The sequence below is a fragment of the Plectropomus leopardus genome, chromosome 8 (genome assembly GCF_008729295.1).
Source record: "Plectropomus leopardus isolate mb chromosome 8, YSFRI_Pleo_2.0, whole genome shotgun sequence".
In the NCBI taxonomy this organism is placed as follows: domain Eukaryota; kingdom Metazoa; phylum Chordata; class Actinopteri; order Perciformes; family Serranidae; genus Plectropomus; species Plectropomus leopardus.
The window spans coordinates 22,393,224-22,405,311 of record NC_056470.1 but is presented as its reverse complement, the minus strand read 5'-3'; the positions used below and the strand labels follow the sequence as shown (position 1 = coordinate 22,405,311).

General features: G+C 41.7%; 1 long non-coding RNA gene across 1 annotated transcript in view; it reads right to left on the bottom strand.

Annotated features, from left to right (window-relative positions):
* Positions 1 to 12,088, bottom strand: part of LOC121946585 — a 37,476-nt gene that overhangs the window by 12,719 nt on the left and 12,669 nt on the right. Inside the window, exon 2 of the long non-coding RNA XR_006106032.1 lies at positions 11,411 to 11,456. This is a non-coding gene — a long non-coding RNA (uncharacterized LOC121946585). The remainder of the gene's footprint in view (positions 1 to 11,410; positions 11,457 to 12,088) is intronic.

Sequence of the window (12,088 nt, the reverse complement as noted above, 5' to 3'; positions counted from 1 at the left end):
TCTCCGTCACCCTACTGCTGTTCACGCCTTGAGCTACGCTCAAATTCAGTTTTGTTCATATACTACATTCAAATTGGACTTGTTTCCAGAGAGCCCTCCAACATTTGAGTTACACAAGTGCAGCTGTCCCCTACTTGATCAGTAGGCGTATTTGAACAAGTTTGAACAAGCATCTGAAGACTGTCGGGAAACAGACGGAGGAGAAAGGAGACAGAGGAGAAGAAGAAGAGAAAGTTTCTCTGAGTGAAGGCTGAGATTGTGCGTTGTGCTGATTCCTCTCCTCTTTGTGTAAAGTTTTTGGGGCTGTCTGCTCCCTCGTTATCTCGGCTCGCTCGCAGAATGGGAGGGGAGCCGAGAGTCGGGCTGGATGAGAGAGGCATATCATTAACCAAGAGTGTTTCTACAACAAAGCGCAGACTCCATCAAATCCCACTCATTCCCACACACTGGTGTCATACTCATCATTCTCTTGTGTTGAACTGCTGTGTGAAAAAAATGCCCTCATTTGTCGAAAGCACACACCATTTTTTTTTGTTTTTTTTGTCAGCAGGCCTAATAGAAATTCCTTTAATATTTTCCTTCTCTCAAATCTTTGAGAATTTTGAGATACTAATGCTCGTATCTAAAATTGGATTATATTTGTTAGGGCTTGACTGATGCTTGTGTGTGTGTGTGTGTTTTGTGTGTGGGCGTTGCGTGCATGTGAAAGTGCATGTACATGGATCCTCATTGGAGGGCTTCACTGTAGCCATGCAGAGGGATGCAGATTGTTTCTAATTCACCACGCTGACCTAGATTCCAAAAATCAGGCACATTAAATGAGAGATGTTGCCCCCTGTCAGCACATGCGCGCGCACGCACGCACGCACGCACGCACGCACGCACGCACACACACACACACACACACACACACACAGAGACAAAAAACAACAGAAGCCTATATCTCACCCTAATTTGCTACAAGATCTCTCCTTTCCTCTCATCACTTCATACCTCTAAAGATCCAACAACTGATTCGAGCTATTCACACCAATAATTCCCTTTTTTTTTCATTTTTTCCTCATTTCTCCTTCTCTCTCATCCAGGAATCTAACATCAAACTGATATGTTAAAATGCAAATTCACTTGCCCGGCAAGCTAGTTCACACAAACTTATAATTGGATTCTGCCTATTAATATAAAAGCTTTCCTCATCCTCATCATTCGATCTTGTATTTCCACCACAAAAAACCAACTGCCCCTGTTCCACGATAAGACGGACAGACAGAGGGAGGAAGATGGAGGAAGATGGAGGAGGACAGAGAGGATGGTCGTCTCATTAGCATGGAAAAAATGTCTTGTTGAATCATGGAGTAAGGTAGCACAGTTAGCACAACGAGTCAGGAATTAATTAGCAACTTAATGAAAGTGTGCACATCTGCCTGGTTAATGTGAGGTCAGTGGATTATCCTGTTAACACTCTTCCACTTGGTTACACCAACTCTCCCATCAGCTGCTGCATTCATGTTGTATATTTTTGAGGTGGATGGAAGATGTAACGCTCAGAGAGGCGAGAGGGGGTGAAGCTGCACTCTGTGACCCGGGCTAACTAGCATGTTCAGGCAGAGAAACCAAAGGCATGATGCTACCAAACGACAGTAAGAAGAAGAAACAGAGAAGCAGAAAAATCAGCGGTCGGGAAAGAGACAGACGGCCTGAGAGAGAGCACCAGATGCTGTGTGGGAGGGTTATTTAATTGATGATATCACACCTCTCTTTCCCTTTTTCTCTCCCTCTTGTTCTCCCGCTTTTCTTCCTCAAACATGCACATTCACACACACACACACACGTTAACACTCGTGCACACACCATATTTGCCCTGTCACCTTCTTATCCTTGCGTGACACACAGCCCACACTTCTCCTGGCTCTGTCCTGCCCACCTTTGGCTCCCTGGAGGTTTGCAACGGCCTGTAGCTTGTGTGAACCCACAAAAACCAACATGAATCAGTCATATCCATCAGAAGGACAAAGTAAAGTTGCGGTCATCTAATATGAAATTATGAATGAGAAGGGGGTTGCTTGTTTGTAAATTCATATGGCATAAAAAAAAACATCTTAATGATATTGTTGTCTTTGCTGTGTGCATTAAGTTGTTTGCGATTATGTAACAATGTCAGTTTGGTCGGTTGTTTCAAGAGTGCAGACAGTATCGCCACGGCTCTCAGTTACACCAGTTTCTGCTTTCTTGGTCTCTTTTTCTGCATGCAAGTAGAAACTGTTCCACATGCTTCCTGCCAAACTAGAAAAGCCCCAGAAAACGAGTCTCATTAATTAGCTTCTCATTTGTAAATGCAAATGAGCTTAATTAAAAAATAGACTCTCCTTTTGCGGGCTTCAAAGGGAGACAGTGAGGCCTAATCAGGAGGTTTGTTCAGCTGTGGCACTAATGAGACATATTTGGCCTAACGAGGGAGCGATGCCCTAATTTGTTTATGGTAATGATATGAAACAGTGCTTGTCCTTTTGGTGTATCTGGGAAGGGATCAGTCACACACACGCCTCTGCGCAATGTACCTTCAGGGTTTCGGTCAGCGTTGGCGAGGTGGTGCAGCGGCCTCATGGAATTGTTTCAGTAGGTTAATTGGCTTAATTAGCCTAATAGAGATCATTGGGGCGACGACTCAATATCAAGGCATATGTGGGTTTCTGAGGCATTTCCATGCAAATATTGAACAATGAAAATGTAGTTTCTCATGCTGTGGCCAAGGTGTAAGACAAACTTACTCAACCTTTTTTGACAATGAATATTCCTGAAGAAACAAGCAAAACAATATATATATATATATATATATATATATATATATATATACACTCACAGTCCACTTTATGAGGTACACCTGTTCAACTGCTCATTAACACAAATATCAAATCAGCCAATCATATGGCAGCAACTCAATTCATTAGGTATGTAGACATGTTCAAGACAGTCTACTGAAGTTCAAACTGAGCATCAGAAAGGTGATGTAAGTGACTTTGAACATGGCGTGGTTGTTGTGCCAGACTGGATAGTCTGAATATTTGAGCAACTGCTGATCTACTGGGATTTTCATGCACAACAATCTCTAGGGTTTACAGAGAATGGTCAATAAAAGAGAAAATATGCAGCGAGCGGCAGTTCTCTGGGCAAAAAATGCCTTGTTGATGCCAGAGGTTAGAGTAGAATTGCCAGACTGGTTTAAACTGAAAGAAAGGCAACACTAACTCAAATAATAACTCGTAACAACCGAGGTACAGAAGAGCATCTCTGAACGAACAACAGGTCGAACCTTGAAGCAGATGGGCTACAGCAGCAGAAGACCACACCGGGTGCCGCTCCTGTCAGCTAGGAACAGGAAACTGAGGCTACAATTCACACAGCCTCACCAAAATTGGACGATGCAAGATTGGAAAAACATTGCCTTGTCTGATGAGTGTCGATTTCTGCCATGGCATTCAGATGTTAGATGTTTAAACAACATGAAAGCATGGATCCATCCTGCCTTGTGCCAATGGGTCAGGCTGATGGTGGCGGTGTTATGGTAAGTGGAATATTTTCTTGGCACAATTTGGGCCACTTCGTACCAGTAGGGCATTGTTTAATCGCCACAGCCTATCTGAATATTGTTGGTGACCATGTCCATCGCTTTATGACCACAGTGTACCCATCTTCTGATGGTTACTTCCAGCAGGATAATGCACCATGTCACAAAGCTCAAATCATGTCAGACTGGTTTCTTGAAAATGACAATGTTCACGGTACTCAAATGGCCTACACAGATCTCAATCCAATAGATAACCTTTGGGATGTGGCGGAACTAGAGATTTTCATCGTGGATGTGCAGCCGACAAATCTGCAGCATGATCTGCTATCATGTCAATATGGACCAAAATCTGAGAGGAATGTTTCCAGCACAAATCTGTGCCACAAGGAATTAAGGCAGTTTCTCTGGGCAAAGGGGGACCAACAGGGTACTAGCAAGGTGTACCTTTATATATACTATATACTATGTTCTGTACTATTTATACTTCTTAACTGAAACCACTTTCTTTTTATAAACCTAAAAAAGTATAATTTTTTTCCCCTCAAACCTATTCAAGTGGTTCTAGCGCATAAACCGAATTGCAACCATTACACAATGTTAACTGCTTGTTTGAAGCTGTGACCATTCTGGCAAATATTTATAACGCATTACATCCAACCACTACATAATGCAATTTTAAGAGGTTGTCATTTCATGTATCTCTATCAGATTGGCTGGATGTGTTAAAAAGCAACTGAATGCAATCACGCTCACCAACGACAATATTTCATATTATAATTTCACTTTATATTAGGACAGGACTGTTCAAAGCTTAGTATGTTTTCCCTGATGAAAAAAAATCAATTAAAACATCTCCAACTGTCCATTCACCATAATTTCCAGAATGACTTTTGGATAAAATTTACAGTTCACCATAACGTTATTATGATCAACAACTTTCTTGAACTGTTGTTGGAGCTGTTTAAGCTTCTGTCTGCACTGTACGAAACTATGATTGGTGCCAATTGATCTTCGAGCTTGCTTGCAATGTCTCAGAGGCACAGATATGCTGCTGGAGCGCACTGGAACAATGCACCACAACTTTCTCTCTCCATGTGAGGAAACAGAATAGTCGCAGTTTGAATGATTCGACTGAAATTCATTCAAATTTTTAAAGGTATACTATCCAGGATTGCGGTTTACTGTTCATAAACATGCTCACCAGTGAAAGTAAAAGCCAACCTAGGATTCACTCTCATTTGGCATTTTGCCTCACTATATGTGTGTTCTTTTGGCACTGTGTCTCTTGAATACCTTATGGTCTGGCACCTGGTGGCTACCTTTTTATAAACACCCGACCTCACTCGAGAGCTGTGGAGTACACAACCATAAAGGTCCTGGACACAGAAAATATGAGGAAAATAAGAAAATGCAGGCAGAGGGCAAAGTCACTGCAGAAAAAATATTCTGCCACTCACTTCTAGTGGGTCCTGCATAGGATATGTCTCGGAGTTCCCACACATTTTCATGGATAGAATTTCAATTTCAACTTTTTCATGACTTTTCAGGACACATTATTTTTTCTTGCCTGTAATCGTAAAGCTAGCTGGCAAAAATGGAGTGAGGGAGAGAAACATGCATGCTCATAAACAAATGTTGTCACACATCGACGCACACAGAGCTATGTTATGTTGACAGCTTGCATGTTTAATGTTACTACAATATTCCATAACTTTTCCAAAACTTTCACTTATGTCTAAAAATTCCATGACTTTCGAGGCCTGGAAAATGTGATTGTGAAATTCAATTACTTTTTTCAGTTTTTTTCCATGACTCTGTGAACCCTTATCTTTAACCACTCAAAAATCCCATCATTACTATGGCGTATGTCATTCATGAGAGACAATAAAAACAAGCTGAATTGTCAAAGTTGTCATATTATCATTTAACGTGTCGATTGATTTACGAAGTCAACTCATTCACTGAGATACAAGAAAATAATGATGTTGGTAGCTTTTGAGAGGCACAGTGAATTAAATGATTTTTCTCAATTTATATATAGCCAGCTTTATATGAAATACCCCGCGACCCTTACGAGGACAAGCGGTTACAGAAAATGACTGACTGACTGACTGACTATATGAAATACGCATCGCATTGACGGTTTCTTTATTTGCGATTTTTGCATTACGCTCTGAATAATGATAATGAAGCCTATCTGACATCACTGCAACACACTCAGATGCAGTTGGGCAGGCTTTGGCATGACTCAGGAGATGGTCCATCTCGGACACAAGTCAGCACTACTTGGCAAATATAAATTGATGATTGAAATGCAAATCAGCGCAGCATGCTTTACTCGGCACAGCCATAAGTGCCTAGAGAGAAGCCCTACAGGATGTCTCTGCATGTGTTTTTTCCCCCATCTGACCTTGTTCTCAGAGCTCAACAATTACAATGTTATCGCAAAAATAATGTCCAGACTCAAGGAAATAAGAATAAGCTGTGACTAACAGGAATTGTCCTTTAAGGCACTAAAACTTTGTGAAAAAAGATACAAAACTGTGAGTGCGCTGTGCTTGCTTTTTTTTTTGAGTCACATGCATCTTGTGTGTTCATTTTTAGGGATATGTACATGTGCTTTTGTGCACACAGTACGGGCATACATGTGCACGTGGGAGTGAGTGACAGGGTTCTCTCCGCTATTTTGTTCACCGTTGACTGCGTGTGAGGCCGAGTGAGACGGCAGCATGGCTGGCCCTCACTGATAACTAGGCACAGGCAAAACCCCGTGCTCTGTGCTTCTATTCAAAACACACACACGCGCACGAACATGCAAACACACACACACATAAGCGTTAATTAATCCCAAAACGAAAGGGGAAATTGAAAAAAAAAAAACAGTGTCTCCACTTTTAATTGGACTGACTGTCATCCAACCATAAAGAGAAAACAAGCCCAATCATTCTCCTCCATCTTGTCGCTTGTTGAATTATTGATAGACGGAGAAAACTGCAATAGAAAATGAAATGTGGAAGAGAAGCACTGGGCTCGAGTGTGTTTTTGAATGTAGTGATAAAATTTGATTATTCATGTGTGATGCATGCTGTGTGGATTCTTGTAGCAGAGTGAGGAGGAGTACCGAGTTTCTCCATGGTGACTGTAGAGAACCTGTACGTGCCAGACAAGCCAGCTGGTATCTTGTTGTCCAAGTACACAATGCTCCAGCAAAGAAAAAATAACCGAAGGAGATGAGGTAGTTAGTCAGAAAGCACTCATTATTCAGTCATGTTTGAACCACTGTGCAAATGCTTCCATCCCAGTCAGAACAAGTGCATATCGCCTCTCTGACCCTCTGCGTTTTTTGCTCGATCAGCTCCACACAGAGTATTTGCTCTTGTGTAAACTCTCTCTATACTGTAATCATCTCTTGATTTTTTTCCAGAATTATCTGCTCCTGGTGAAAAGCTTGAAATTATATCAGATTGGCTTTTGCCCAACAGTTGCTGGGATTTTTTTGGCATCTAAGCTTTCAATTTGTCAAGATGTTTGCCCTCTCATGGCTCAGAGTGACAGAAACCAGTGGGGTCGTCCTGTTTAATTCAGCACGTCTTAAAAAAAACAAAATGAAGCTAAGGCCCCATTAGCATTAGCAACAGATTACATTATGCAGGTGATCTTCAATGTGACATATTATACATGCCTTTAAGTCCCCATTATTAATAATATCAGCCATGTAAAATTAATAACTTAATACTGTTTCATGAACCTTTTACTGTATAGCACCTTAATAGAATGATGATTAAATTTTTTGACCTCCAATGTTTTGATACCTCACCCAGATAATGAGAATGGGTAAATCCCTGAATAGGCTCCCATGCTTTGACAGTGACAAAACATGTTTGACTTAAACTTCTAGAGGCCAAATAGAGACCTTGAAATATTCCCCTCATCAATTAATCTCCATTCAATGACACACTGCTTTACTTAGCCAACCATTCAGCCTCCTCTGGCTGCTATAATTGTCCCAGTTAATTGCTTTTCAACTCTCTTTGATTACAAGGTCGGCTCTGAATGGCTGGTGTACATGGCTCAAAGTTCCCCTCTTACCTCGGCCCTCCTCCTTTTCCATCCACCTCCTTGTGGCACCCCCGCTTTAGTCACAACAGGTCGTACCGTTCTTTCTCTCCTCTCCTCTCCTCTGCTCTCCTCTCCTCTCCTCTCCTCTCCTCTCCTCTCCTCCTGACCCTTCAGTATGATGTGATTTTCATTAACCTATTCATCACAGCGACTTGTGTAGACTTGTGTATATAATGGCGTCTGTTAGCTTTGATATACTGATACATAATAAATCTGTCCACTGCGAGGATGCTCGAGGTAGAGAATAAATTAACCCTGGGTTACAGTTTTACATAATCTGTCACCCTTTTTACACCAAGATTGCTCTATAAAGCTGCTACCAAGTCTTTTCTTTATGCCTTCTTTGCATTTTTGCACAGAACCAAATCATACATTGGAGAAGTATCATGCAGCTCTAATGTGTGATTTTAGCCAGCATCTCGGCATTGCGGTATCAAAAGAGGTGTGACATTTAACACGACAGCATCTGCCTCTACAGTGTGACATATGACAAACACGTCGGCGGCTCTTTATAAACAATAGCAATAAAATGGCAATAAAAACATTTACTGTCCTAGTTATATGGTGGCTAATTTCATGTTCTGCTAGGATGGTATGTAGCCCCCAGACCTCATTGTTTTACCAATTTACAGATATTTTTGGCTGCTGTTCTTCCTCTTTGAGTTAGCCACTGGCTGAATTCTAAATCTATGCAGTGTATCACACACCAACATACTCTCATAGACTGGTTTATATGATATTCTACAAAAATGCATGCACACCAGTTCATACGGCGATTAGGTTATGATGGTTAGGAAAAGAAACATGGCGAAGTTGTACCTTAAAAAGACATAAAGTTCACTCAAAGTTCAAATGGTTCCGAACACACGTCTCCATGTGAAAGTTTTCTGTGCGAAATCCACCATGGCAGACTGCAAAATCAATGCTCAGGACTGCTTCTTTGTTTACTCCCATCAGCGCATCGGCTGCATGATCACAGCCTTTCAAAAATCCTTGAGATATGCACAAATTTGGGTGCATTCATTTTTCATAGGAAAACCTGCACGCTCATACACACTGCAGCGTCAAAACATCACACCTGTCCCACTTGTCTGCCAGCTGTCCAGTTTATACAAGTGCTGCTTCAACACTGTTACTACCTCCTGTGGTGGCTTAAAGGTGGAACGACTCTGTCTCTCCATTCCACTATTGTAGAATGGGGAGAATTATTATATACAGAACAGAGAAGCGGTGTAACGGCATGATTTTCCCACCTTGAACAGACCGTGTCAAATGTACTTGTAGTACAAGCTTAAGAAGATTTAAAGATATATATAATCTGTAAGCAGAGTTGAGAAGTTCTCTACATATCAAAAATATTTTTGTTATATGCACTGTTTAAAATAAGATATCTGATAATGGATTATTCCACTTTGAATAAACAATTTTTTTTTAAAAGAATTAAATAAAATAAGATTTCATTATCTCATCATAAAGTGGCAGGATCTCACTAAAGAAAAACAGATGAACATACAGAAATGTAGAGAAATAAAGACGTATTGCTACTGGCTCCGCTCCACAACTGTCCTTGACTATTTATGTACTGCTGAGGTTGGTTAAGGAAGCAGAGTCCCTGATTGGAAAGAGATGGGGCCGTCTGTATTTGGTGTGTGTGTGTGTGTGTGTGTGTGTGTGTGTGTGTGTGTGTGTGTGAGTGAGTGTGTTACTCCTGCTTCTTTCTCCTCTCCCTCCACAGCTCACACGGAGGCGACATAGTCCCTCTCATTTCTAAACAGCACAGCCCCCAAACAAAGGCTCACGCACCGACTGTGGCGCGTGTTCAATACCGATAACTAGTGTGGCCTCTCATCTGAATTAGCATGCCGTATAGGCCTTGACACATATTCACACATACACACACACGCAGGCGTGCATTTGAGTCCAAACACACAAAAGACACCACATACATGCACACATGTTCAAAGGCACACCCTTATGTGCCATTATTCACACACACACACTCATCCTGCAAAACTCTTGTGTCGAACAGATAGCGATTACCGGATTACTCTGCAGCGGCAACTTGAATATGCATTCAAGCTTTGCGTCGTCAGCATTGGCTTTTGTTCTCCATGTGGAGAGGAGCCGCACAAAAGCCTTTCGACATCAAAGACACAGAACAACAGAAATAGCAAATTGCAAAATACTAGCTGTGGTTCTGAGGGATGCCGCCGGGTTGCACAGAGGAACCATGCAAATAAGCAACATAGCGTTATTTCTGCTCCACTTGAACGTAGCTTTCTCCTCATCTGGCCTTCTGCATGTTTCACACCTGGCTGGTTAAATGTGCCACTGGGCCTGGAGATATCTGCCAAGGGGCAAATTGCACTGAGCCCCACACACACACACACACACATACATATATACATGCATTTATCACAAGACCTTTGCTCCTGTTGGTCCTGTTATTGCTAACTGTAGTAAAATGCAGTGTAAGATCATCAGAAAACAGTATCTTTGAAATAGCCAGTAGTCGAGCTCATTGCTATAAATAAATACCTTTCTGTTTTTGTGGACACCATGTGGTAAAAGCAGGCTACAGAAATGTTACCTCCTGTTGTGAGTAATATCTGCAATCTTCCTGTCGCTCTGTCACACACAATCACAATGGCTTGTTTATCCTGCTGTCATATTTCTTTGATGCTATGTCGCTTTCTGCTGTGATTGGGCCCGTACTCCCTCCATATATATAGATGCAATAACAGCGGGGAGCAAAATGGGGGGCTTTTAAACCGTTTTACATCCCTGTGCATGCAAGCATACACATCAATAAGTGCGTATTTGTGGCGAGCGCAGAGGATTTCACCACTGTACATTGCACTATCTATATTTCAAAGGACACCTCAACGCACGTGGCAGTGACCTGTTTTGCAAATGAGTTCAGGGTTGAGGAATAGTTGCCGAACAGGGAAAGAGCGTGTCATATCTCACGCCGATAATGAGGGGGAAATGTGAGGGAAGAAAACATGGAAGAGGAGGAGTGGAGGAAGAAAAGTGAGGAGAAGTGGAGTGCAGGAAGGGAAGCCTAAAATATGCATGTCATCATGTCAATGACTGATAGCTTTCTGTGAAAGCTTCTCTTGATGTGCGTGTGCAAGGCAGTGTGTGTGTGTGTGTGTGTGTTTACTTGCAGTGTTACATTCCCCTACCGAAGCACTGAACACACACACACACACACACACACACACACACACACACACACACACACACACGCACACACACACGCACACACACACGCACACACACAAAACTCTGTCTTTGATCATCTGAGTGAGACTGTTCTCTCCATGTTCTAATTAGCTTGGTGTTAAACACAAGAGACAAGAGAGATCAAGCAGCAAACCCAGATGATGAGTGCAGAGTGAGAATGTAACTATCACCCTAAACTATCAACGCAGGACCGACCATCTATCAGAGCAACACTCAGGGGCATCGTATTGATGGGCAATGTTGGCCTCATTGCTCAAAGCATGAAATTTATACTGATTACACTTATGAAAAGTATTATTATTACTTGCAATTTCATGCCAACAGTAACTCGTTACACTTCTCGTTATGTTAGTTTTGCATTTCCCCACAAAATCGGTAATTGCGTCCTTTCTCCTCAAACTTCAGACTTTGCATCTGCACCTAAATGTGAATGTCACAGTAATCTATGGTAAGGCAGCTTACAGATCTTTTTTTTTTTACCTGAGTGGGGTCTTCTGTTGCCTGTGACTCGTACTTTCCCAAGGATCTGTCAGAGAAAATACAAAAAGACAAAAAGACAGAGGGTCAGTTGTGGGGGTAGACAACAATTTATCCATCACACATCCAGCCACAAGCTTCATTGGGTCCTTGTAAGAGTGCATGATATTGGATTTTTTTGCTGATATCCAATATGCCAATATATAACAACTCATTTGGCCAATGACCAATACTGATATCAATAAATCCACTTTTTTCCCCACCTAATTTTAGTGATCAAGGCTCTTCTGTAGTGGAACAGAAAGCTGATTGAAAGTTTTATTTTTGTGCAAAGTGGACTCCCTCTTGGTTTTGTGCTGCCATCGAATAACATTTATCTTTTTTAGGTTTCGTTCTTCATATTAATGGTCAGGTTGAGCTACGGTTCAAGTGTGAAAGGGGAAAGAGGGGGATGACATGCAGCAAAGGGCCAAAGTTGGAGTCAAACCTGCTGCCGCTGCAGCAAGGACGCAGCCTTTGTACATGAGGAGCTCGCTCTACCAGGTGAACTTCTCCATACACTCTCTTTTCAAAATAAACTTACAATGCAGGTAAAAAACATTGTTTTAAAGTTGCATCCTTAGGTCTAGGTAACAAGTACATGGTTAGGTAACCAAACATCATCATGGTTTGACTTAAAAT